The sequence below is a fragment of the Octopus bimaculoides genome, chromosome 22 (assembly GCF_046866305.1).
Source record: "Octopus bimaculoides isolate indiv1 chromosome 22, ASM4686630v1, whole genome shotgun sequence".
NCBI lineage: Eukaryota > Metazoa > Mollusca > Cephalopoda > Octopoda > Octopodidae > Octopus > Octopus bimaculoides.
The window spans coordinates 29060088-29085087 of NC_142949.1; the positions used below are offsets into that span (position 1 = coordinate 29060088).

General features: G+C 37.0%; 2 protein-coding genes across 6 annotated transcripts in view; both read right to left on the bottom strand.

Moving 5' to 3' along the window:
• LOC106867411 (uncharacterized) overlaps positions 1 to 19175 on the bottom strand; it is a 76700-nt gene extending 57525 nt beyond the window's left edge. For 2 of the 4 annotated variants that reach the window (XM_089339957.1, XM_089339955.1), the window contains exon 1: positions 5561 to 5701. The gene's annotated coding sequence lies outside the window, so the exon portion shown is untranslated. Of the gene's footprint in view, positions 1 to 5560; positions 5702 to 19044 lie in introns of those variants that run through there. The other 2 variants (XM_089339958.1, XM_089339956.1) reach the window with 2 other exon arrangements.
• A 3996-nt stretch (positions 19176 to 23171) lies between these two features.
• Positions 23172 to 25000, bottom strand: part of LOC106867413 (neuropeptide Y receptor type 6) — a 54245-nt gene continuing 52416 nt past the window's right edge. For both annotated transcript variants that reach the window (XM_089339960.1, XM_089339959.1), the window contains exon 3: positions 23172 to 25000. This exon is cut by the window's right edge and continues 5243 nt beyond it. The gene's annotated coding sequence lies outside the window, so the exon portion shown is untranslated.

The window sequence follows — 25000 nt, forward strand, 5'->3', positions numbered from 1 at the left end:
AATACAGTTTGGTACCAGTGATGTCGCAACTCATTTCTACAGTTGTATGAACTGGAGCAACATGAAAATGAAGTGCCTTGCTCAAGAACACAACACAGTCTGGTCCAGGAATCGAACTCACAACCTTATAATAATGACAAAATTATATTACTAAATTCTTCATCATTCTCAGAATTAAATACAGTAACAAAAGGATTAAAATAATCTAGGTTAAAACCTTCCACTAAAATTTGATGCTAGTTTACTCTTTACTATTTTACTTGTTTCAGTCATTTGACTGTGGCCATGCTGGAGCACCACCTTTAGTCGAGCGAATCGACCCCAGGACTTATTCTTTGGAAGCCTAGTACTTATTCTATTGGTCTCTTTTGCCAAACCGCTAAGTTACGGGAACGTAAACACACCAGCATCAGTTGTCAAGCAATGTTGTGGGGGACAAACACAGACACACACATACATACATATATATATATATATATATATATATATATGACGGGCTTCTTTCAGTTTTCGTCTACCAAATCCATTCACAAGGCTTTGGTCGGCCCGAGGCTATAGTAGAAGACACCTGCCCAAGATGCCACACAGTGGGACTGAACCCAGAACCATGTGGTTGGTAAGCAAGCTACTCCTGCATCGACATAATGAGAAAATTATTTTACTAAATTCCTTATGTTCAAAATTAAATGAACCACAGGCAATGTATAACAGCAGAAATATGGTAACGAAAGTTATTTATACTTTCATTGTATTAACCCTTTTAATACTAGACCACATGAGACTACCCCTGGTTCTGATACAAACTTCCCATTTTAAAGTGTCCCAAATCAAAAAATCTTCCACTAAATTTCCATGCTAGTTTATGCGCCCAACAACAGCTTAATAAAGTTATTTTACTAAATTCTTCAGTTTAAACAAAGGTAGCGCATTTCAACAGAAACATGGTAACAAAAGAGTTAAAACAAATATCACAGCATATAAACATAAAAATTCCTTTCAGCAGCTCACTGATGTTAATTATGTCATCCACAATTCTCATGTAACAGAACCAGTTTTTTTTTTCTTTTTCTACACAACAACAATTTCAAAGAAAACCATTCTTCCGATTTCGTTTCGTGGCAGAGTTTAATTGAATATCACCGAACATTATTTTACTTTCATTTTATATTATGCTAATCTCTCTAAGCTGGCCAGTGGGCAGAATCGTTAGTGTTGGACCAAAAAGCTTAGCTGCATTTGTTTCAGCTCAATACGTTCTGAGTTCAAATGTGACCAGGGTTTTGAGTTGTCCCTCCCAGAAAATTATTTGTACAAAATGTCTTAAACCATTTTAAATGTCTCTGCTGAATTCAACAGTTTCACAAAACATCGCCAATTTTTCATCTCCACAACATATCGGAAGATCTTTTTACTTATTTCAACACCTCCAAAGCCACCCCACTCAAATATTACACTATTTATAAGTTAAGGAGTCTCGTCTTGCGAATTGTTTGGGGTAATCTGAAATCGTTTTACCGGTGCTACTTAAAAGGCTCCAATCAAACCACCCAACCCATGCCAGCGTGGAAAACGAACGTTAATTGACGATGATATATGTATTTAGTTCAGTTTGGTCCAATTTAAATGGGTTCCAATCATGCCCATACCATCTTATATTCTTATAGACTGTTTCCAGGACTACACTATCCAGTATAATTATCGTATTATTTTAGCAATATTTCATACCAACACAGACGTAAACATAAGCACACCAGCATCGGTTGTCAAGCGATGTTGGGGGGACAAACACAGACACACACACACACATATACACGACGGGCTTCTTTCAGTTTCCGTCTACCAAATCCACTCACAAGGCTTCGGTCGGCCCGAGGCTATAGTAGAAGACACTTGCCCAAGGTGCCACGCAGTGGGACTGAACCCGGAACCGTGTGGTTGGTAAGCAAGCTACTTACCACATAGCACCTATATATATATGTGTGTGTGTGTGTGTGTCAGTTTGTCCCCCCAACATCGCTTGACAACCGATGCTGGTGTGTTTACGTCCCCGTAACTTAGCGGTGCGGCAAAAAGAGACCGATAGAATAAGTACTAGGCTTGCAAAGAATAAATTCTGGGGTCGATTTGCTCGACTAAAGGCGGTGCTCCAGCATGGCCGCAGTCAAATGACTGAAACAAGTAAAAGAGTAAATAGATCTGAGGGAGATTTGGCTGCTATTTCTAACATATCGAACCACTACATACAAGTATGCTGTAGCTTTTGTGTTGTTTACTTTATTATTTATTTATTGTATTTCATTTGTGCTTTAAATATATCGGAAATAAACGTCGAACGTTAATTTATATACAATGCGGTCTTTGTAGATGCTATTTATCCCTAGGTAGATTTCAAGCAGACAGGCCCGAGATTTTTAAAAAAAAAAAGCCTTCCATCTGTGATCAACTCACCTTGATTTTTACATCAAGGACACATCCATTATCCGGTGTGTCCTTCCTATTTCAAAAACAAAGGACGTGAGATTTGAATGTGATGGAGCTGCTATTTCTAGCAAATCAATCGACCACATAAAAGCTTTTTTTATGGCGGTTATTAGCTATAAATGTTTCGGTTATTAAAAATAAAGTTACTGAGACGAAGCTGTTGGTGTTTCAGTTCGAATTAACCGTGACCAGAGCCAGTGACAGGCCTAGAGGCTCCAACCGTGACCGTCCAGTCTTTTTTTTAACGATGCTACCGTTAGATAGATACCTAACGCGGCATTTTCGTCTTCAAGACGATGCAGTGTGAATTAAGAGAGAATGATTTAACTGTTATTTCTATTTCTAAACAGGTCAAAAGAGACCAAAGAGGGAGTAAGGGTGAGAGAGAGAAAAACAGAGAATGATAGAGGGATACAAAGAGAGTAAGACAGAGCGGGACAAGGGATATAGAGAGAGGGAAATATAAAAAGGACAAAGAGAGGATAGAGGGAGGGTGAGGGAATAATGGAGAGACTAAGACAGAGAGACAGGGAACGACAGAAAGAGAGACAGAGAGGGTAGAAGAAAAATAGGTTTCTTTCGTTATATTGATGTATTTTTAGCTGTAAATATTTTCGGTTATAAATTCAACGTTTATGAAATATGGCTATTGTTATAGTAACTATAGTAATCTTTTGTTTCCCTTTTTCTTTTGATAGCAGTGCTCTTGACCCCACGTTTTTCTGTGGTTAAAGAAAAAAAAAAAGAAATTATCCTGCTAGAAAAGAGACCCTTCTTGAGAAAACAGGCTGGATTTTATTAAGGGAACTTCAAAACAAAACCCAAGTTACAGTTGCTGGGAGTGATGGTGTTAAACAAGGCGACGTGTTCGGTCCATTATCCTAAGTTATTTGCAGAAAAGCCTTTATAAGGTTACTAGGTTTCGCCAATAAAGTTACTTTATACAAAATGTAATTATTTATTCCTTCGTATGCGTATGTGCAATTATCCATCCTGTTCTATCAATTAAACTAAATTAATTAGCTTTAAAGATTTCACCTACAATCAAAGCTGATAAACTCAACCACTACGTTGGCTATCAATTGATCTGCCGGTGATAATAGCAGCCAAATCTTGAAAAATCACATTTATCGGTATTAAAAATACATAAAAGGAAAAAGAGTAGTTTTGGCTACATCTGTATCCGATAACATACGAGATGGTCATCAATGGAACGCCTTCGATCTGGGATGATCTGGGGCCAAAATAATATTACATTTAATTGGAATTCTGTTGAAGGTTGTAGAGTGGTTGATAACTGCAACATAGACATTTCACCCTAGAATATCACTGGTACTTTAATGTGTCACAGTATGAAAAATCTTAACATATGGGAACACACCAAAGAGGGTTATTACGTGGTCACCCGACCTGCTAGAAACAACAGGTCAAATATCCTTCAAATCACATAAAAGGCAAAGGGAACATAATAATGTAGCCCTAGGTATACTGTGCCTGAAGAAAAGACACGACTGTCACGGTTGGAAAGTTTCTCTGACCATATGTTTGCTGGATCGGGGCTAACCTGGACCTGAGAAAAACAATACAAACTACTTAACACAGGAACCAACGAGGGAGCCGGCCTCCTGTAAATTGGTTGCTCGCTGCCCCCGATCCACTAGACATAACAGCCAATTTCCTTAAAACAACACGTACATAAGCATAAATATATAGAGAGAGTTCACGTAGAATGCCGGTCATGTTTACAGATGTGAGTTCGTGTCCCAGGGACAGCTATCGACTTTTTCCCTGTCCATAGGGTCTTTTATCCAATATCTACACGCTATTATTTATCCCTCAGACATTCACCGTCCCGAATATACATACATATATATATATATATATATATATATATATATATATATATATATAAAGGATAGTGATAGTTGGGATACATCGAATACCCTAAAATCAAGACTACAGACCCCTGCTAGACGAATTTTGATCATCAACTAACCAATAACAACCACCACTATATATATTATTACATACATATATTATTAACCATCTACCAAGAAGCAACAACGGTCCAAGTCCAAAGTCAAACGGTTAGCGTTGATTTATATTCAAAGACAGAAACATAAAAGGTAAGAACGGATTAACAGCAATAGTAAAAACCAAACTTTAAACTGTTCGAATCGCGCCCAAAGCACCAGGTTTTTAATTTGAAATATATTTAAAATAAAATAGAATTGTTCATATTTGTCATAAATGTTTTTTTCTCTGTAACTTCAGGAATAATAATTTTTAAAAAAAGTGGTTGTTTGAGGCGGATGTGATATTTTGTTAAAGATTCTTTCTATAGTAACTTTTAAAAGATTTTGTTTTTGTAAAAGATTAGTTAAGGACTGTATACACACGATGTATGTATAAATCTATGCAAGTATACTTTATATATATATGTGTGCGTGTGCAAGAATATGCAATTATGTAAGTTTATACGTGTATGTATGCAAGCATGTTGTGTAAATATAAGGGTTTATTAACTTTGATTTTAATGGAAATTACCAACTTCCGTCTGTCACCTTACGCTGCAAAACCATGCACAACTACTAATTATACGTCTGAGAGGTCATGGGCGGAGAGTCAGAGATGCCACTGACACGGCAGTCATCTGTAAAGACGTAGTAATCACCATGTAAATATGCAAGTTTGCTATGTGTATATATATACATATATATTGCTTATGTACACGGTGTATATATATATATAGTTTTAGGGAAACTTAATTTGATTTTAATTGAGTTTTTACCTGTAATTTTGGATTCTATCCCTAATATTATTATTATATATAATATATAATATATATATAAAAGTATATTATACGAGAATGCAAGTGTGTTTGTATATGTGCACCTATATAACACGTGGATGAAAGTATAAATATATGTTAATATGGACATAGATATATAATGTACGTTTCAACTTTCCTCCAGATGTAAACAACCAACAAAACCAAAATTGGTGGCACCAACTTTGAAATTCTAAACAAACCAAGAAAACGAAGAAAAACTTTTTTTGTAAAAAAAAAAAGACTCACCTCTTTCACGGTCGACCAAAAGATGTTTTATATATATATATATAAAGGAATATCTTTACAATAAATCCGTCGAAGTCTGTACAGTAATTCAGTAGTTAAATACATATACAGATATTTATATATATATATTATACATACACATATATATATAAATATATATATTTATATACAATAGCTTATAGGTGTGTAGAAAAAACGCATAGAGTTAAAGATATACATATATATATCTATATATAAATATATCTATATATATATAGATATATATATATAGATATATATATATTAAGTGGTTCCTTTAAGGTTTTAGAAATGGGCTAAAATAGTTGACTTTAAATGCTGGCTTTTGTTGTGTTTTTGTTGTTTGTATATGTTTTTGTTTTTTTTTTAAGCACGGGATGATAACAAAAACAGATATATATATATACATATACGTGTATGCAGATGTATACATATATATATATATATGTGTATGTATAAATTTAAAAGGCTAGCGACAATAAGAGATAACAGTAAATGAAAGAGAAGATTATAAGCAAAGAGGGAGGGGGTAGAGAGTGTAAGCGAGAAAAAGAAAGTGTGAAGGGTGAGAACGAGCGAGAGAGAGAGAGAGGGTTAAGTATGGCGGCAAACGTTCTCAGCCAATCAGATTCGAGCTTTGAGATTTGAAAATGTTTTTCCTGAGTTTTTTTCGGTTGTTTTATTTTTAATAAATCAAAAAAAAAATAATAAATGAAAATATTTTCTGAATTTGTAATTCTATATTTAAATGTGAATGAGTTTTTAAGGTAGATTGGTCTGTAAGTGTGGAATGTGTATGTAGGTTTGTACGTTTTTCTACGTGTGTGTGTGTGTTTCTGCGGATATAATGACGAGTTGTTTAGCGCCGGGTCAAAATAGGGAACTTCTGCGAAAACTGCTAGATATAACAGCTAAATCTCCTACAAGTCATACCCTTCTTTATAGAATTCTAGACGGAGGTCGGCGTTCGGTGGGTGAATACCCAAACATAGTGGTTAGTGCATGGACTGCAAGGATAGACATGATATAGTTTAGTTTAGAGGAGGATTTAAAAATAAGAGTCGGAAGTTCTTGAATTTAGGTGGTACGAGATCAGTTATTTCCGAGAGACAAACGTTAATAACAACAAAGAGAAAGAAAGTAGACGGTATGTCTGTGGGCCCACTGAGTGTTAGAATGTGTTGGTGAGCGACTAATAAAGTATATTATGTTTGGATGGGACCAATAATGACTGTGTATGTTGTAGCACCATTTCCTTGTGGGCACAGAACGATGAAGGTAAAGCGCGTGCAAACCAGCCACTTTTTTCAAAAATTTGTTCAGGTTTCTATGATTTCGATATCGGAGAATACGATTTTAACGTTTGTCCAAATGGAGAATATGTAAACGGAACCTTTTTTTTTTTTTTTTTTCTTAAATACATGTTTTACCTGTGAATTTGCGTGTGTAAATTGGAAATGCATACAACGAGTTTCTCTGCCCTAGGTGTACGGAAAACACTCGGCGAGAAATGGGAGAAAATTTGAAGAAAGAAGAAAAAAAACAACATAATAATAATAATCCTTTCTACCATAGATGCAAGGCCTGGAATTTTGAGGGGAGGGGCTAGTCGATTACAGTCCCCAGTGTTCCACTGGTACTTATTTTGTCAACCCTGAAAGGATGAGAGGCAACATCAATCTCGGTGAAATTTGAACTCAAAACGTAGCAGCAGACAAATACCAGAAAGCATTTCTCCTAGTGTGCTAACAATTCTACCAGCTCATCACTTTAATAATAATAATAATAATAATAATAATAATGATGATGATGATGATCCTTTCTACTATAGGCACAAGGCCTGAAATTTTTGGGTGTGTGCCCTAGTCGATTACATCAACCCAAGTCCCTATCTGGTTCTTGTTTCATCAATCCTGAATGGATGAGAGGCAAAGCTGACCTCGGCAGAATTTGAACTCAAAGCATTTTGACTGACATTTTGTAACGATTCTGTTAGTTCGTCACATTAATAATAATAAAACTAATGATTTCTTTTATTTATTTTGTTTTTTTTATAATAAAAATGATTTCAAATTTTGGCACAGAGCCAGCAAGTTTAAGAAACGACCTAGTCTATCACACTGACCCCAAAACTTTGTCAGTCTGTGAATTGAAACCATAATTTTGCAATCTTGAGTGCAACACCCTAACCACTCTACCCAACACACACACACACACGTGATACATATATAGATATAAGCAATTTCTAAACCCAAACGTTTGTTGTTTCAATGTTTCCAAAAAAGCAACCATAAACCGTGAAAATCAAAGTTGAAATTTCTTTGAGTAATATATATATATATATATATGGCTAAACTGGCAATATGACCATCCCCAAGTACAACAACAATATATATATATAAATATATATATATGCATATACGTATTTTACTGTAAGATGAAAATTGGGTACGCAATATTCAGCTACCTATATCATTAGAACTGGTCGTCAGCCTTGCTAATGCAGGACTTCCCGATGGAGAAACACCAATGTTCTTCAATTCTAACAAACTTATTGTGGAAGGGAAGCAACTCTGCACAGCGCCTATACAAGGGAAAGAACTCTTTAACAAGCCTCTGACAAAAATTATTGTTTTTAAGAAGTTATTAAAGGAAGTTTTTTTCAGAAATCGTGTTGTTTAACTATTGTTTCTAGCACGTCAGAGGTGACATTTGTGCCTCCCCTCTCCCCCACCTCTTCTACGTATGCCTAAGACATCAGATGAAAGTGAAACATTTGGAATTTTTAACTTTTTGAAAGTGGGGAGGTGATGGGTGGGGGGGAAGGGGCATTGTGTGTCTCTTTAAGAAAAATTAAAATAAAAAAAAAAAAAATCCCAGATTTGTAATATCTGCATTTTTTTATGTGGATTTTAAAAACGCACAAATGTATACATATATATGTGTGTGTGTGTGTGTAAATATATATATATATATATATATATATATACGACAGGCTCCTGTCGTATATCAGTTTCTGTCTACCAAATCCACTCACTAGGCTTTGGTCGGCCCGAGGCTATAGTAGAAGACACTTGCCTAAGGTGCCACGCAGTGGGACTGAACCCGGAACCATGTGGTTGGGAAGCAAGCTTCTTACCACACAGGCACGCCTACGCCTACACATATATGTATGTATATATATATATATATATATATATATATATATATATGTACATCTACCTATCTACCTATCTATATATATATATCTATATCTACCTATCTATCTATCTATATCTACCTATCTATATATATATATATATATATATATATATATATATATATATACACACACACAATGATATATTGATTGTTTGTGTCTGGTTATATAATAATGAATATATCTGAAATTAAATTGCAAAATAATTTATACGGAGAATAGTAAATCAATGGATATTAAATTTAGTTGTTTATATTGTTATATTGTAAAAAGAAATACAGATTGTGTTATTTGTTTTTTTGTTTTTTTTTAATTTCAAAGCAGCAAATCAATATTGTAGTTTTGTTATGATTAAATATGTTGAAATAATCCATAGTAATGACAAGTTGTATGGAAAGAATTATCTTCAACAATGCTTATTAATAAACACTAAATATTTTTTTGTATAATGTACAATTTTTTTGTAAGAATTATCATCTTCATCATCAACATCATCACCATTTTAGCATCTGCTTTTCCATGCTTGTATGGGTTGGACAGCATTTACTGAGGCAGATTTTCTATGGCTGTATGCAAAGCTGGATTAACCATTCTGCAAAATAAGAATGTGCTTAATGCATTGAGGAGAGTGCAGGGCAGGGGATACCACAGAAATGGTAAATGGTTTACTATATAAAAGAAATCACTTGCTAAATAATATTCAAAGTGAATTTGGCTTTAGGAAAGGCATCCAGCTGTAGAAACCATGTCAAAACAGACATGGAGCCTGAACAGCCCTTTCAGCTGGTCAGCTTCTGTCAAACTACCCAACCCATGCTAACAGGGAAAACAGATGTTAGATGATGATGGGAGTACCAATGGTGTTACTTCCATGCTAAGATAGAAAAAGATACGAGATAATGTTCACAGTTTAATGTTGATGACGTACAGGGCTGGATTAAAATCTATAGAGGCTCTAAGCACTTAAAAGGTTTTGGTGCCTTCAAGAATATGTAAATGGTTCAAAATGTAAACAAAAATAATTCAAAATGTAAGCAATAATAAACCATAAAATAATTTTTTACTTTTCGAAATGAAACAAAACTAACAGAAAATTGGAAAATAATGTTTTTTTTTTGTTTATTTCCACTTTATTTATATTTGAAAAGTTTTCTCATTTCTTTTTTTATTTTTTTAATTGCAAAGTCTTCAATGATATCGTTAAAATTAATTTTACATAAAACTTCTGCTTCTATACTTAGTAGAGATAAAGGCATCCCGAATATTATTTTAACAAGTTTAAAGTGATTTCTTTTGTGCCATAAACCATTTACCATTTCTTTGGTGCCCCTCTCCTTCCCTTGATGCCCTAAGCACGTGCTTATTCTGCTTAATGGTTAATCCAGTGCTGCTGACAGAGGATGATTGAAGATGTATAACCAGCATCTGTCTCATTGCTTCTACACTACTTCCTGTAGTATGGAGGCGCAATGGCCCAGTGGTTAGGGCAGCGGACTCGCGGTCATAGGATTGCGGTTTCGATTCCCAGACTGGGCGTTGTGAGTGTTTATTGAGCGAAAACACCTAAAAGCTCCATGAGGCTCCAGCAGGGGATGGTGGTGAACCCTGCTGTACTCTTTCACCACAACTTTCTCTCACTCTTACTTCCTGTTTCTGTTGTGCCTGTAATTCGAAGGGTCAGCCTTGAAACACTGTGTCACGTTGAATATCCCCGAGAACTACGTTAAGGGTACACGTGTCTGTGGAGTGCTCAGCCACTTGCACGTTAATTTCACGAGCAGGCTGTTCCGTTGATCGGATCAACAGGAACCCTTGACGTCATAAGCGATGGAGTGCCAACACACACACACACACACACTTCCTATAGATTTCTTAATACTCCAGCATGCATCACATTTCGGTGAAGTTACAGCCAACAGGAGGTCAGAGTTCTTGCTCTGCAATAATTAATTCCTTAATATTTTATACTTCTGTATCAACAACTCGCAACTGATATTATTAATGGTCAATTTTATGCTTGATTATCTCGTATATCTAATTTTTCAGAATACTTACTAAGCAAAATGATTTTTATGGTAATAATGAATAATAAAATACAAATGATTGTTTCACACCTTCTTCTCCTCCAATGCTGGAGAGTGCAGAAGTTAAGACCCCTTGGACATAAACCTCCTGTTATTATCTCCTTTTGTCATTCACAAAAGTCATCCTGTAGCCACACCCATCTCCTTCATTTCCTTTAACCAATCAGAACACTGAACCATTCTTACTATGTATTCTTACTATAAATTACTAATCATTACGAGTTTTATGATGAGAACTGGATAAAATATTCATTCAGTCTTATTGATAGAAGATCGACAAAGGATAGCTAATAATAAATGTTTCCATTAGTAGATATTGAACCGACAAAAAGCCTGCAAATCAAGAAATAGATCTCTCTTGTTCAACTGCGTACATCTTTTCCCTCACCTCTGTCATTTCTATCACTGATAGTATATGTATGGGTGCATGTATGTGTGGTGTTGGATAAGGGAAAAATTGTGATGGTTGTAGAGGTAATGGTGATGATGTAAGATGGCGTTGTTAGTGGTGGTGGTGGGGATGATGGTGTTGTTGTTAGTGTTGTTGGTGGTGTTGATGGTGGTCTGTGGATGTAAGTAAAGTTTTATCCTTTTTTTTTTTCCATCTTTTACTTGTTTCAGCCATTAGATTGTGGCCATGCTGGGGCACTACCTTGAAGAATTTTTAGTCAATTGAATCAACCCAAGTACTTTTTTTTTGTGTGTGTGTGTGTGTTTAAAACCTGGCACTTATTCTATTGTCCTCTTATGCCAAACTGCTAAATCATGGGGGATATAAATACACCAACTACAGTTGTCAAGTAGTGGTGAGGACAAACACAAACACACACACATCTCCTTGATTGTGTCGAAGATGATGGAAACTTTGAAAACTTTGCATGGGCCTCTGAACAGGTATCGCCAAGCTTTTGGCGAGATTTGATGCAGATTCTCTGCTCAACTTTCTCTGTCATGATCAAGGTGACGATCACACACTACACACCATCTTTCCAAGCACTGCCGTAAACAGCAGAAGTGAGCTAGAATGTTAAAACTTGCTGCGCATGCACAACAGAATTGAAGGTCAATTTGTGCCAAGCAGCCTTACTCTGCATGCTTTAGCTTCGTTACTATGGCAGAAGTCCGGATACTTATTGATCAGATCACGTATATACACAGACACGACAGAAGTAAATAGACACTCCATAAAACATTGTTTTATACTCTTTATTTTCTTTTACCTGTTTCAGTCATTTTGACTGTGGCCATGCTGGAGCACCACCTTTAGTCGAGCAAATCAACCCCAGGACTTATTCTTTGTAAGCCTAGTACTTATTCTATCGGTGTCTTTTTGCCGAACCACTAAGTGATGGGGACATTATCACACCAGCATCGGTTGTCAAGCAATGCTAGGGGGACAAACACAGACACACAAACATACACATATATATATATATATATATATATATATATGACGGGCTTCTTTCGGTTTCCATCTACCAAATCCATTCACAAGGCTTTGGTCGGCCCGAGGCTATAGTAGAAGACACTTGCTCAAGGTGCCACGCACTGGGACTGAACCCGGAACCATGTGGTTGGTAAGCAAGCTACTTACCACAAGGTATATATTTTTTTGTTAATTGACATTTTTATGGTTCAATTTCTATATGTGACTGTTTAATTATGGCACATACAAAAAAAGCCTTAGAACTGTTTGAATTTCAAAGAGGCCGTATTGTCAGTCAGTCTGAAGGTGAACTTCGCCAGCATAAAATCCTTGGGGTCCCACTTTCTACAGTTAATAGAGTGACTGTGCAATTCACCTGAGAAGGGAAGGAGCCCACATCACCTCAACCAGGTTGACCAGGGCCCTCTTACAGGACCCTTCACTTTGTTAAGAGAAGTGTGTAGGATAATCCTTGTTGCAAGGCCTTTGACATAGCAGAACGAGTTGATGTCAGGTATCTCTACAAACTTGATTACTATGGCAGAGCAGCAAGAAGGAAGCCACTTCTTTGACCAGCCAATATCAAGTGGAGAAGAGATTGGGCCAGTGAGATGGTGGAGAGGCCACTAGCATTTTGGGACACTGTCATATTCTCTGATGAGTTCAGATTTACTGTATATTCTGACAGCAGTTGAGTGTGGGTCTAGAGACTTTGTAGTCAAGAATTTGATATGAAAAGATTGCAGCCAACAATGAAACACAGTGGCTGTTCTGTGATGGTCTGGGGAACAATTTGGAGCAATGGTTGATCAGAGCTAGTGGAGTGTGAGAGAAAGATAAACTCAAATAAATATGTCCATATTGCAAAAGGGAATCCTTCTAGTCTTCTCCAGTTGTAAAATGATTATTTATGGAAGATGGGGCTCGTTGTCACGCAGTTAAAAAAAAACAAACCATGATTGGTTGGAAGAGAATGGCATTAAAAAGCTTCCATGGCCAGCCAGTCACCAGGTATGAACCCTATTGAACACCTCTGGGGCATAATGGACAGGACACTTTGTAAAAAGAAAAAGAAAGCATCCTCAAAGAGATTACTGCATGAAACCTGGCAAGAAATTCCTGAAGAGAATTCGTGGGATTTTCGAGTGAGATCGTTGCCAGTGCCCCTGGACTGGCTCTTATGCAGGTGGCACATGAAATGCACCATTTTGAGCGTGACCGTTGCCAGTACCACCTGACTGGCCTTCATAGGATTTTCGAGCGAGATCGTTGCCAGTGCCCCTGGACTGGCTCTTGTGCGGGTGGCACATGAAATGCACCATTTTGAGCGTGACCGTTGCCAGTACCGCCTGACTGGCCTTCGTGCGGGTGACACGTAAAAGCACCCACTACACTCTCTGAGTGGTTGGCGTTAGGAAGGGCATCCAGCTGTAGAAACTCTGCCAGATCAGATTGGAGCCTGGTGCAGCCATCCGGTTTCACCAGTCCTCAGTCAAATCGTCCAACCCATGCTAGCATGGAAAACGGACGTTAAACGATGATGATAATGATGATGATGATCAGTAGCATGTCTAATAGGGTCCTTGCATTGAAAAATGCAAAGGGCATGTCTACTGAATATTAGATATTCACATTAAATCAATAAATAATTTGAATGTATAATTTCAGATTTAAATAAATTTTAACGATTATAAAGGTGTCTATTTACTTTAGTCATGTGTGTGTGTGTGTAAGTGTATGTGTCGCTGTGTTACTGTCTTGACCTTTGAATGAAAGTCACATTAACATTACATGATAGAAGAAATTTTGTCATAATGCCAATGCAAGCTTGCAAAGAAACCAGGAAATCTCTCAGAAAAAAGTCTCCAATTTCAAACAAGACTGACGTTGACATCTTGGAGAAACTGAATAACCATCTTCAGGTTAAAAACAGAATGGAATATATTAAGATGTTGGTGATGTTATGTGTTAGAATTTTTTGTGTCAAAGCAAATTTACCTCAGAGAAGAAACGGTAAGTATGGAAGTTGGATTATTAAAATGGCATTTCAAGCAACACTGTCATCTGGATACTAGAAGCAAATTTGGAAACCTAAAGGTAGATACTATTTATAGAATACTAACAGAAACTCCAATTGAGCAAAAATCTGGAGTAGTACAAGAAGGCCTGGAAGAAGAAATTGAGTGCTGCTTTGCTTATAGTTCTTGTGGATAATGTTATTCCAACAGTTAAAATGAATACTTCAATGCGTCCTATTCAAGGAATTAATTTACACATGGCCAAATATGTGAATATTCCTCAAAGTTGTCATAACAAGAACTATGCTTTGAAATTTGTTGAATACATCAGTGTTGTTGTTCAAAGAGTTGAGGAAATCTGCATTCTTCATGTTGATTGTTGATCAAAATACTAATATTAAACCATTGAAAAAATGGTAATATTCTATGTCAAATACAGACCAGAAAATGAAAATCTTTTATAAGACTGTATTTGCTGGTATTTTGATGTAAACTGCTAGTGACAATTTCAGGATTGTTGTGGAAGCGATAAAAAATTCCTTGTGTCTACGACAAGAATTTTGACCTTCAAAGATTGGTGATGTAAACATTGGACGGAACATGAGTAATGCTAGGAAATATAATGGGGTAACAACAATTCTGAGATAGGAAAAAAAAAAAAAGAACAAAACAAAATAAAACAAAATAAAAACCACTTCTTCCAGAGTAGCTTTGAAGATTTTGGTTTGGATTGAAACATGGAATAAAATGTCAATAATGGAAACTGTGGAAACTCTGTTGTTGTCATTGTCATTGCTGTCATCATCATCATTGTCGTTGTGGACATCGTCATCACCAACACCACCACCACCACCACCACCACTACCATCGTCATCATTATCATCAATGGAGTGGCTGTGTGGTAAGTAGCTTCCTTACCAACCACATGGTTCTGGGTTCAATCCCACTGTGTGGCATCTTGGGCAAGTGTCTTCTACTATAGCCTCGGACCGACCAAAGCCTTGAGTGGATTTGGTAGACGGAAACTGAAAGAAGCCCGTCGTATATATATGTATATGTATATGTATATGTGTGCGTGTGTGTATTTGTGTGTCTGTGTTCATCCCCCTAGCATTGCTTGACAACCGATGCTGGTGTGTTTATGTCCCCGTCACTTAGCGGTACGGCAAAATAGACAGATAGAATAAGTACTGGGCTTCCAAAGAATAAGTCCTGGGGTCAATTTGCTTGACTAAAGGCAGTGCTCCAGCATGGCTGCAGTCAAAAAACGTTGATGGTGACAATGACGATAATGATGATGATGATGGCGACAATGATGAGGATGAGGAGAAGGGAAGGAAGTGGCGGGAAGGAAAGGAGGAGGGACAGAAGGAGGAGGAGTGGGGAGGAGGAGTGGGGAGGAGGACGGGAGGAGGAGGAGGGACAGAAGGAGGGACAGAGGAGGAGGAGGGACAGAGGAGGAGGAGGGACAGAGGAGGAGGAGGGAGGGAGGAGGTGGAGGGAATGAAGGGGTAGAGAGAAGGAAAGGGGTAGTGCGAAGGAGGGAGGGAAAGAAGTTGAATAGGAGGAGGGTAGTCTGGGGTTGGATGTGGTGGTGGTGGTGGTGGTGGTGGTGTGATTAGCAGGTAAGTGAGTACTGTGACCCATTAAGTAATTACTATGTCAAGATTCTCACTGATCCATCACAAAGAACTGTACTAAAGAATTCTTGATGAGGTTTTGTATAATTTATCATCTCTCTGTAGAATATCTGCAGAAAACTTGTTTGAACGCAGTAGAAGCATTGGCACAGTGTCAAGGCAAAAATTAACTAATTACAATTATAATATCTTGGTGATTCAGTTCACTAGAGTGGAAATTATGAAAGAGATTTTTGCATTCATTTTGATGAAGAATTTAGGTCAGTTCTTGCATTCTTTAAAAATGTACGCTTTCATTTAGAAGACAGCATTCCAGACGATGAGCTGAAAGAATGGCAATCTCTAGATTGCCATGCTTTGGCAAATGCAGTTTAGAATTTGGAACTAGCAGTATGAAAAAAAAAAATAATAATATTATAAAAGTGGTTGACTATCTTTTATGTTCTTTTTTTTTTTACTTGTCTTGTTCCTTAAACTGTGGTCATGCTCGGTGTGTTTGTCCCCCCACCATTGCTTGACAACCGATGCTGGTGTGTTTACATCCCCGTAACCTAGCGGTTCGGCAAAAAGAGACCAATAGAATAAGTACTAGGCTTACAAAAGAATAAGTCCTGGAGTCGATTTTCTTGACTAAAGGCGGTGCTCCAGCATGGCCGCAGTCAAATGACTGAAACAAGTAAAAGAGTAGAAAGCAGACATTAAATGATGATGATGATGATGACAACAATTTCATTGTTTGTGCGGTATAGTATTCTTGCTTCTGGCACCAGTCGTTTGGTAAATTTTTCAATATTTGTTGTTAACTGCTTGTTGCATATTTTTTCTCAAATATATTTATCGATCATCTTGATCCCCCCCCCCCCCTCTTTACAATCATATTGAATAATTTTACACAAATTTGGATTCCGTCAGTTTTTCTTATCCAGAACAGAGAACCATTTTAATTATTCAGCTTGTGTAACTTTCTTTTTAGAGATGCACTATTGGGGCACAAACGTGGTTGTGCGGTAAGAAGTTCGCTTCTGAAACACATGGTTTTAGGTTCAGTCTCACTTAGTGGTACCTTGGGCAAGCATCTTGTACTAAAGCTTTGTGAGTGGATTTAGCAGATGGAAACTGAGAGAAGCCTGTTGTATATATATATAAATAATGGAATAATAGAATATATATATATATATATATTTATGGCGTTAGAAAGGGCATCCAGCAGTAGAAACTCAGCCAAATCAGATTGGAGCCTGGTGTAGCCATCTGGTTCACCAGTCCTCAGTCAAGTCGTCCAACCCATGCTAGCATGGAAAGCGGACGTTAAACGATGATGATGATGATGATGATGATACACACACACACACACACATTCACTTTGTATATTCACTTCCCATCTCTCTCTTTTCAGATTAGGAAGCTATGTATTCACCTCCTCAGCAAGGTACTTCTGTTTTTCTATCATGCTTTCCCATCCCTCACCTGGGAAAGGGACTTTGCCTCCCATGTACTTGGCAACCTCACCAATGCTGGTGCCACTTCGATACACTCTGCAAAGTGCTTGAAGTTAGGAATCCTCATTCAGCTAGAGAAACTGTTCCGTAGCAGACCTTGGAGCTCAGCACACTCCTTTGGCCCGGTAGTTCCTGTTGAAATCATCCAAACCATGTCAGTGTCAAAAAAAAGGAAAGAAGAAGAAGAAGAAGAAGAAGAAGATGTTGATGATGATGATGGTGTGTGTGTGTGTGTTTTGTGCATGTTTGCATGTGGGTCACTGTCTCCTTGCCTTTATGTTTTCATGATAGTTGTAAATGAGCACCACTGTCATGCGAGCGGTGTCCTTTCATTTCCAATCTTTCATGAGAACATATCTGGTCTTGAGTAAACGTTACCTTACTTGAACACAGGTGAGGGTTGGCGACAGAAAGGGCATCCAGCCATAGAAAATCTTCCACAAGTTCCACCCGACTCATGCAAGCATGGAAAAAGTGGACATTAGAAATGAGGAGGAGGAGGAGGATTATGATAAAAGATGATGATGATGATGAAAGATGATAATGTTCACATTTGGTTTTGTTTTTTTGGGGGGTTTTTTACGCAAATAATTTCCTCTCTAAACATTGCAATATTTAGTTTAATTAATTTCGTTAGCCCCGTGCTCAGACTAATAATCTCACCACAATCACATCTGTCATCCTTTCGTGTACTCCTGAGCTTCTATCTAAACAAGTACATATTTTTCCTGGCAACATTTGACCTCACTTTAAATTCTTAATTTACTAGCGTTGACCTCATTAATATTATCATCATTTCGACACCATCACCAGCATCATCATTTTGTAATTATTATTATTATTGTTCAGTAGTTTTATTTTTATAACGTGCTTTCACTTCACTACCGAGCGCAGCTCTGTGCGCCTTGGGTATGTGCTGTGGTTTGCTGTGATGCTCTTATGGTTACTGTATTGAAAGTGTTTTGCGTAGGATGTGTGCAGTGCCCAGTAGTGCAATCTTCTGTATGTTATATATATTTGTAAGTCCTGGTGTTTTTGTTATGTATTTGTCTGAATATTTTTTTATTATACCTAAGGCACCTACTATGATAGGAATTGTTTCTGTTTTTAGATTCCACATTCGAGTTACCTCTGTTTCCAGATCATTATTATCATCATCATCATTATTATTATTATCATTATTGTTATTATTATCATTATTATTATTATTATTATTCAGTAGTTTTATTTTTATCGCCGAAATATATTCTTCACGTGTCCATTTATGCCTTTTTGGTTTTATTTGCGGGACATGAGGAACAACGTCCGGCCCTTTATTTTGACGGTCATCATTTTCGTAGGGCACCGGTCCATTCATTTCTGTTGTCAAATTGCTTTGCACGTGTAGTTTGCACGTGTAGTACGCACTTCTCGATTATTATTCTTGGGTTGAATAATAACTGGTATTATTTAATTTATTTGTAATTTTTTGGGGGCCGGAGATGGTCTGGTGTTGATGAATTGTAATGTATCGAGCGTGTTTACATGTGGAGATGATATCCAGTTAAAATACATAATTTCAGTTGGAAAATAGAAATAAATTTCAATAATTATTACTTACTGGGATATAGTCCAGCCCTTTGTCAGCTATTTTTGGGCTCCTTGCGATGTCTTTATTTCCGATGTTTTTGGATAAATTTCGGAGCAGTGTTTTATCGCTCTCACATGTTAAACGTCCCAGGTGTCTTCTTCTTCTTCTTCTTCTCCTTCTCCTCCTTATTATTATTGTGGTGGTGGTGGTGGTGGTGAGCTGGCAGAAACGTTAGCACGCCGGGCGAAATGCTTAGCAGTATTTCGTCTGCCGTTACGTTTTGAGTTCAAATTTCGCCGAGGTCGACTTTGCTTTTCATCTTTTCGGGGGTCGATTAAATAAGTGCCAGTTACGCATTGGGGTCGATGCAATCGACTTAATCCCTTTGTCTGTCCTTGTTTGTCCCCTCTATGTTTAGCCCCTTGTGGGCAATAAAGAAACAAGAATTGTTAGCACATCGGACAAAATGCTTTGTGACATTTTCCCCCGTTGCTACATTTTGCATTCTGGGGGGTATCGGAGCGTTTGAGTGACATTAGACCCCAACAAAACTTGAAATCATCGTGGTCGTCATTATCATTATTAAGGCTTCATCAACTTTTTCAAGTTCCACTTGAAAAGGAAGATGGGAGTAGAGAGGGAAGTGCTGTCTCATAGCAAATTCGTTGAAAGATGGGTGACTGTTGGAAGAATGGCCAGTATAAACGGACCAATTCTGAGAATACACTTGTAGAAAAAAAAAAAAAGGTAATGTAAAAGGAGAAAGGGCTCTATACCCCTTTCTTAATTTTTCTGACCAGGCTCCCGTGGTTTTATGGGTTTTTCCACGTGTAACCTTTGATTTTTCGAAGCACCTCCCCCTTTGGGAGTCCTACTTATTTATTTATCTATTTATTTATTATATCTTTCTCCGTTTTTTTCCTCTGTTTAGACAAACTTTCCTACCTTTTCGGACAAAACCTTTTTGTAACCTTCGTCCTGTCTTTGTCCTTACATGTTTTTAATTGATATTAGCCCTTGTGGCCAATAAAACGAATTAATCATTATTATTATTATTATTATTGGTTAAAGCAGCAAGCTGGCAGAATCATTGCTGTGTTGTGTAAAATGTTTAACACCGTTTTGCCTATCTTTATATTCTTATTTCTTTATTGCCCTCAAGGGGCTAAACATAGAGGGGACAAACAAGGACAGACACTATTTAGTCAAACAAATCGACCCCAGGACTTATTTTCTGTGAGTCTAGTACTTATTCTATTGGGGGAACAAACACTGACATGCACACATAAATACTGACATATATATATATATATATATATATATATATATATATATATATATATATATATATGTATATATATATATATATATATATGTTAAATATATATTTTTTTACCAAAAAATTTGGTAAAAAATATAGTATCTGTTAACAATCTTAGCAATAATAATGATGGTGATGATAGCAATAATAATGGGACCCTGAGGAGATGGAGTATCCTATATTTTATAATATTTTATGATATATATTAATCATTCTGGATGTTCTATTTATTTGTTATTATTATTGTTATTGCTGTTGTAATAAAGTATTTTCAACGGATCAATTTTGAGCTCTATTTAAAGTTGATATATATATATATATATATATACACACATACAACAGGCTTCTTCCAGTTTCTGTCTACCAAATCCACTCAGAAGGCTTTGGTCGAGCTGAGGCTATAGTAGAAGATAGTTGCCCAAAGTGCCACATACTGAGAATGAACCCAGAACCATGTCAGAGGGAAACAAGCTTCTTACCACACAGCCATGCCTATATATATATATATATATATATATATATATATATATATATATATATATATATATATATATATATATATATATATATATATATATATATATATATATATATATATATATATATATATATATATATATATACATATATATACACACTCACACACACACACATATATATATATATTTAGATAAGGTTTATTTCTGTGGTGATTACATCGAAAACCAGTCAATAAGTAGTCTTGGATAAAATTCAAAAGTTGATTAGAAATCACTGTTACCTGTTTTTAACCATTTGGCATTTACCATTCCCTAGGGAACAAGTCAATACCTTGAAATACATCACAAAGTGTTAGGTTGGGAATAACATGTATTTATAAACCAGACACCTTCTGGTAGGAATTATTGACTGAAATGAGATCAATTTTTACTCTAGATTACAGCTGTACTGATTGAATAAATCAGTGAAGGTAAATTGCTGTAGCAAAAACAACTGTTCTTGCCTGGTGCTGTTCATTTTCCTCTCTCTACATCTACCTAAAATACCACCAAGCATTTTACTCAGCATGGTCTTCCTAAAAATATAAAACTAATAACCACATGGTTCCGGGTTCAGTCCCACTGCGTGGTACCTTGGGCAAGTGTCTTCTACTATAGCCTCGGGCCGACCAAAGCCTTGTGAGTGGATTTGGTAGACGGAAACTGAAAAAAGCCCGTCGTATATATGTATATATATATGTATTTATATATATATGTTTGTGTGTCTGTGTTTGTCCCCCTCAACATCGCTTGACATCTGATGGTGGTGTGTTTACGTCCCCATAACTTAGCGGTTCGGCAAAAGAGACCGATAGATTAAGTACCAGGCTTACAAAGAATAAGTCCTGGGGTCGATTTGTTCGACTAAAGGCAGTGTTCCAGCATGGCCGCAGTCAAATGACAGAAACAAGTAAAAGAGTAATAAATGTTGTTAACGCTGTTTCTAGTACTGAGAGGGAGTGGAGGCGCAATGGCCCAGTGGTTAGGGCAGCGGACTTGCGGTCGTAGGATCGCGGTTTCAATTCCCAGACTAGGCATTGTGAGTGTTTATTGAGCGAAAACACCTAAAGCTCCACGAGGCTCTGGCAGAGGGTGGGTGGCGAACCTTGCTGTACTCTTTCACCACAACTTTGTCTCACTCTTACTTCCTGTTTCTGTTGTACTTGTATTTCAAAGGGCCAGCCTTGTCACACTCTGTGTCACCTCGAGAACTACGTTAAGGGTACATGTGTCTGTGGAGTGCTCAGCCACTTGCACGTTAATTTCACGAGCAAGTTGTTGCGTTGAACGGATCAACTGGAACCCTCGACATCATAACCAACGGAGTGCCAACATGATATATATATATATATATATATATATATATGTATGTATGTGTGTGTATATGTTTGTGTATCTGTGTTTGTCCCTCCTCCCCCCCCCCCACCAACATCGCTTGACAACTGATGCTGGTGTGTTTACGTCCCCGTAACTTAGCGGTTCGGCAAAAGAGACCGATAGAATAAGTACTAAGCTTACAAAGAATAAGTCCTGGGGTCGATTACTTGCTCGACTAAAGGTGGTGCTCCAGCATGGACGCAGTCAAATGACTGAAACAAGTAAAAAGAGAGTAAGTATAGTTAACAGTCTTTATGTGTTTTCGAATGGTTTAAATGTATCTTCCATACTGTAAGCATTTCGGTTTCAACAGTCTCAGATCAAATCATTCGCCAGACAGTGACATCTCAGAAATTCAAAATTTTGCAATACAAAAACTACAACCAACAGCACACAAAGTTTTCAAATAGTTCTCTCTTTCGTTTTTTAATTTCTAATTTTCAGCTTTGAAACATTTGTTTTTTTAAACTTTCCAGACAAAGTGCAACACCAGAAAAGTTTGGTTTTATCTCCAGCGCATCATAAAATCAAAGCAGTTGTTAAGAATTTCTGGGGCTAATTGCAGGAGTGCAGACTTCTCCAGTTAATAACATTTTACGTTCAAAGAGACTAATCTTAATTGGAGACACACTTTGATGAAGTTAAATCTATCATAACAGACAGAGCTAATATACTCAAGGTGTACTGAGGTGAGAGCTACTATACATCCACAAAAAAAAAAAATGGTAAATTTATTGTCTATATAATAATTCTGTTCTTGTAATATCATGATATAATCACCCTCATTATTTTAACATCCATTTTTCCATGCTTATAGACATCAACCAGAAATTACAAGAACAAAAACTCCAGCATTTCTGAAAGAATCAACTACATATTTTTTTACTTATCACAGAAATCCTCTGATTAAAAAACAATGAAGAAATAATTATATAATTATCTTTTTAATTATCATTATTTTATTCATTTATTTTTTTTCAGTTTTTACACCCTTTTCCCATGATTCATAGGTAGGACGAATAATTTTTTTATGTTAGTGTGATTTTTTTTTTTTTTAAGTTTGGATGGTATTTTTTTTTTTTACCACAAACCACTCAACCGTGAAACTGGAGAGGAACCTATTGTTTTTTTTTAATCATTTTGATCTTCTGTTCTCTTTACAGTTACGTGTTTGTAATTAGTCAAGTGTGAACAAGAGTTATCAGCCTTGATTACATGATGTAGTCGGGGGCACAACTCACTGTTTGTAGTGGTAAGATTTGAAACTTACATGGTTACATTGTCCATAATCCAGCAATGTTTACACCGCATAAGTATTGCATTTACTTCGGCTAGAATTCATGTGTTGAAAAGTTTTTTTTTTACCAGTATCTTCTCTTTACATCATTTTTTTTTTTCTTTTAGTGCCAAGTCACAAGGAATGCACTACCTATGATTCTTTACAGAGCCTCCAAGATGGATGAAAGACATTTTGGCATAGCTGTTTTGGCATCATCGATTTAGCATTACTGAATCGATGCTGACTTATTTGACATCTGACATTAATTATAATGTTTCTTTCGCTCTCTCCCACTCACTCTCTCTGAAAGCAGAATGTATGTATGTGTGTGTGTGTATGTTTGTGTGTCTGTGTTTGTCCCCACCAATATTGCTTGACAACCGATGCTGGTGCGTTTATGTCCCCCTTAGTACTTATTCTATCGGTCTCAAAAGAGACCGATAGAATAAGTACTAGGCTTACAAAGAATAAATCCTGGGGTCGATTTGCTTGACTATAGGCGGTGCTCCAGCATGGCCGCAGTCAAATGACTGAAACAAGTAAAAGAATATACATCATCATCATCATTGTTTAACATCTGTCTTCCATGTTGGCATGGGTTGGGCAGTTTGACAGGAGCTGGCCAGATAGAAGACTATCCCAGGCTACTGAGTCTGTTTTGGCAGGGTTTTTATGGATGGATGCCCTTCCAAATGCTAACCACTTCACAGTGCGGACTGAGTTATTTTTATATGGCACCAGCACAGATGAGGTCAGTTTTGGTTTAGTTTTTACAGCTGGATGCCCTTCCAAATGCCAACCACTTTACAGTGCAGACTGGATGCTTTTTATGTGGCACCACCACTGGCAGGGTCACCAAGTAACTTGCAAGACAAGGGATTTTTGAGAGGGTAGGGGGGGGGCATTGGAGGAGGTGACCTAGTGTCAGATGATGAAAGGTCAGAGTGTAGCAGAGAGACAGAGACTAGTGCCTTGCTATAGAGGAGGTACAAGGTTACCTGGCCAGAGAGAGACAGAGAGAGAGAGAGAGAGGCAGACAGACAGACAGAGGAAGAGAAAAAGCGAGAGGGAAAGAGAGAGAGAGAGAGAGAGTGTGTGAACACATTTCTTTTTATGTGTATGAGTATATTCAATTAATAAGTTGCAATCTCTCTTTAAGTGCATATTTGCGTGCATGTGTGTGTGTGTGTATGTTTGCTTCCAGAACTATCACCAAAACTGGTTGAATGTCCAATATCAGCCATGCCAAAATTGTCAGCACCCAAACCTGTGCCCAGCTGTCTCATTCCGCTCCAAGACTGGTCCAAGTTTGGAATGAAAGTATGCACAAACTGGAGACCTGACATGAATACTTATAACAAAACAGTCTGCTAAAGGCACCCAAGGATAAAGTGATGGTGGCGCTAAACAAAACGGTAGATTGTGTCTAACACCCAAGTTGGCCATAACAATGTTTGAACTGAGAATGGAAAAAAAGAATTTAGTAAAATA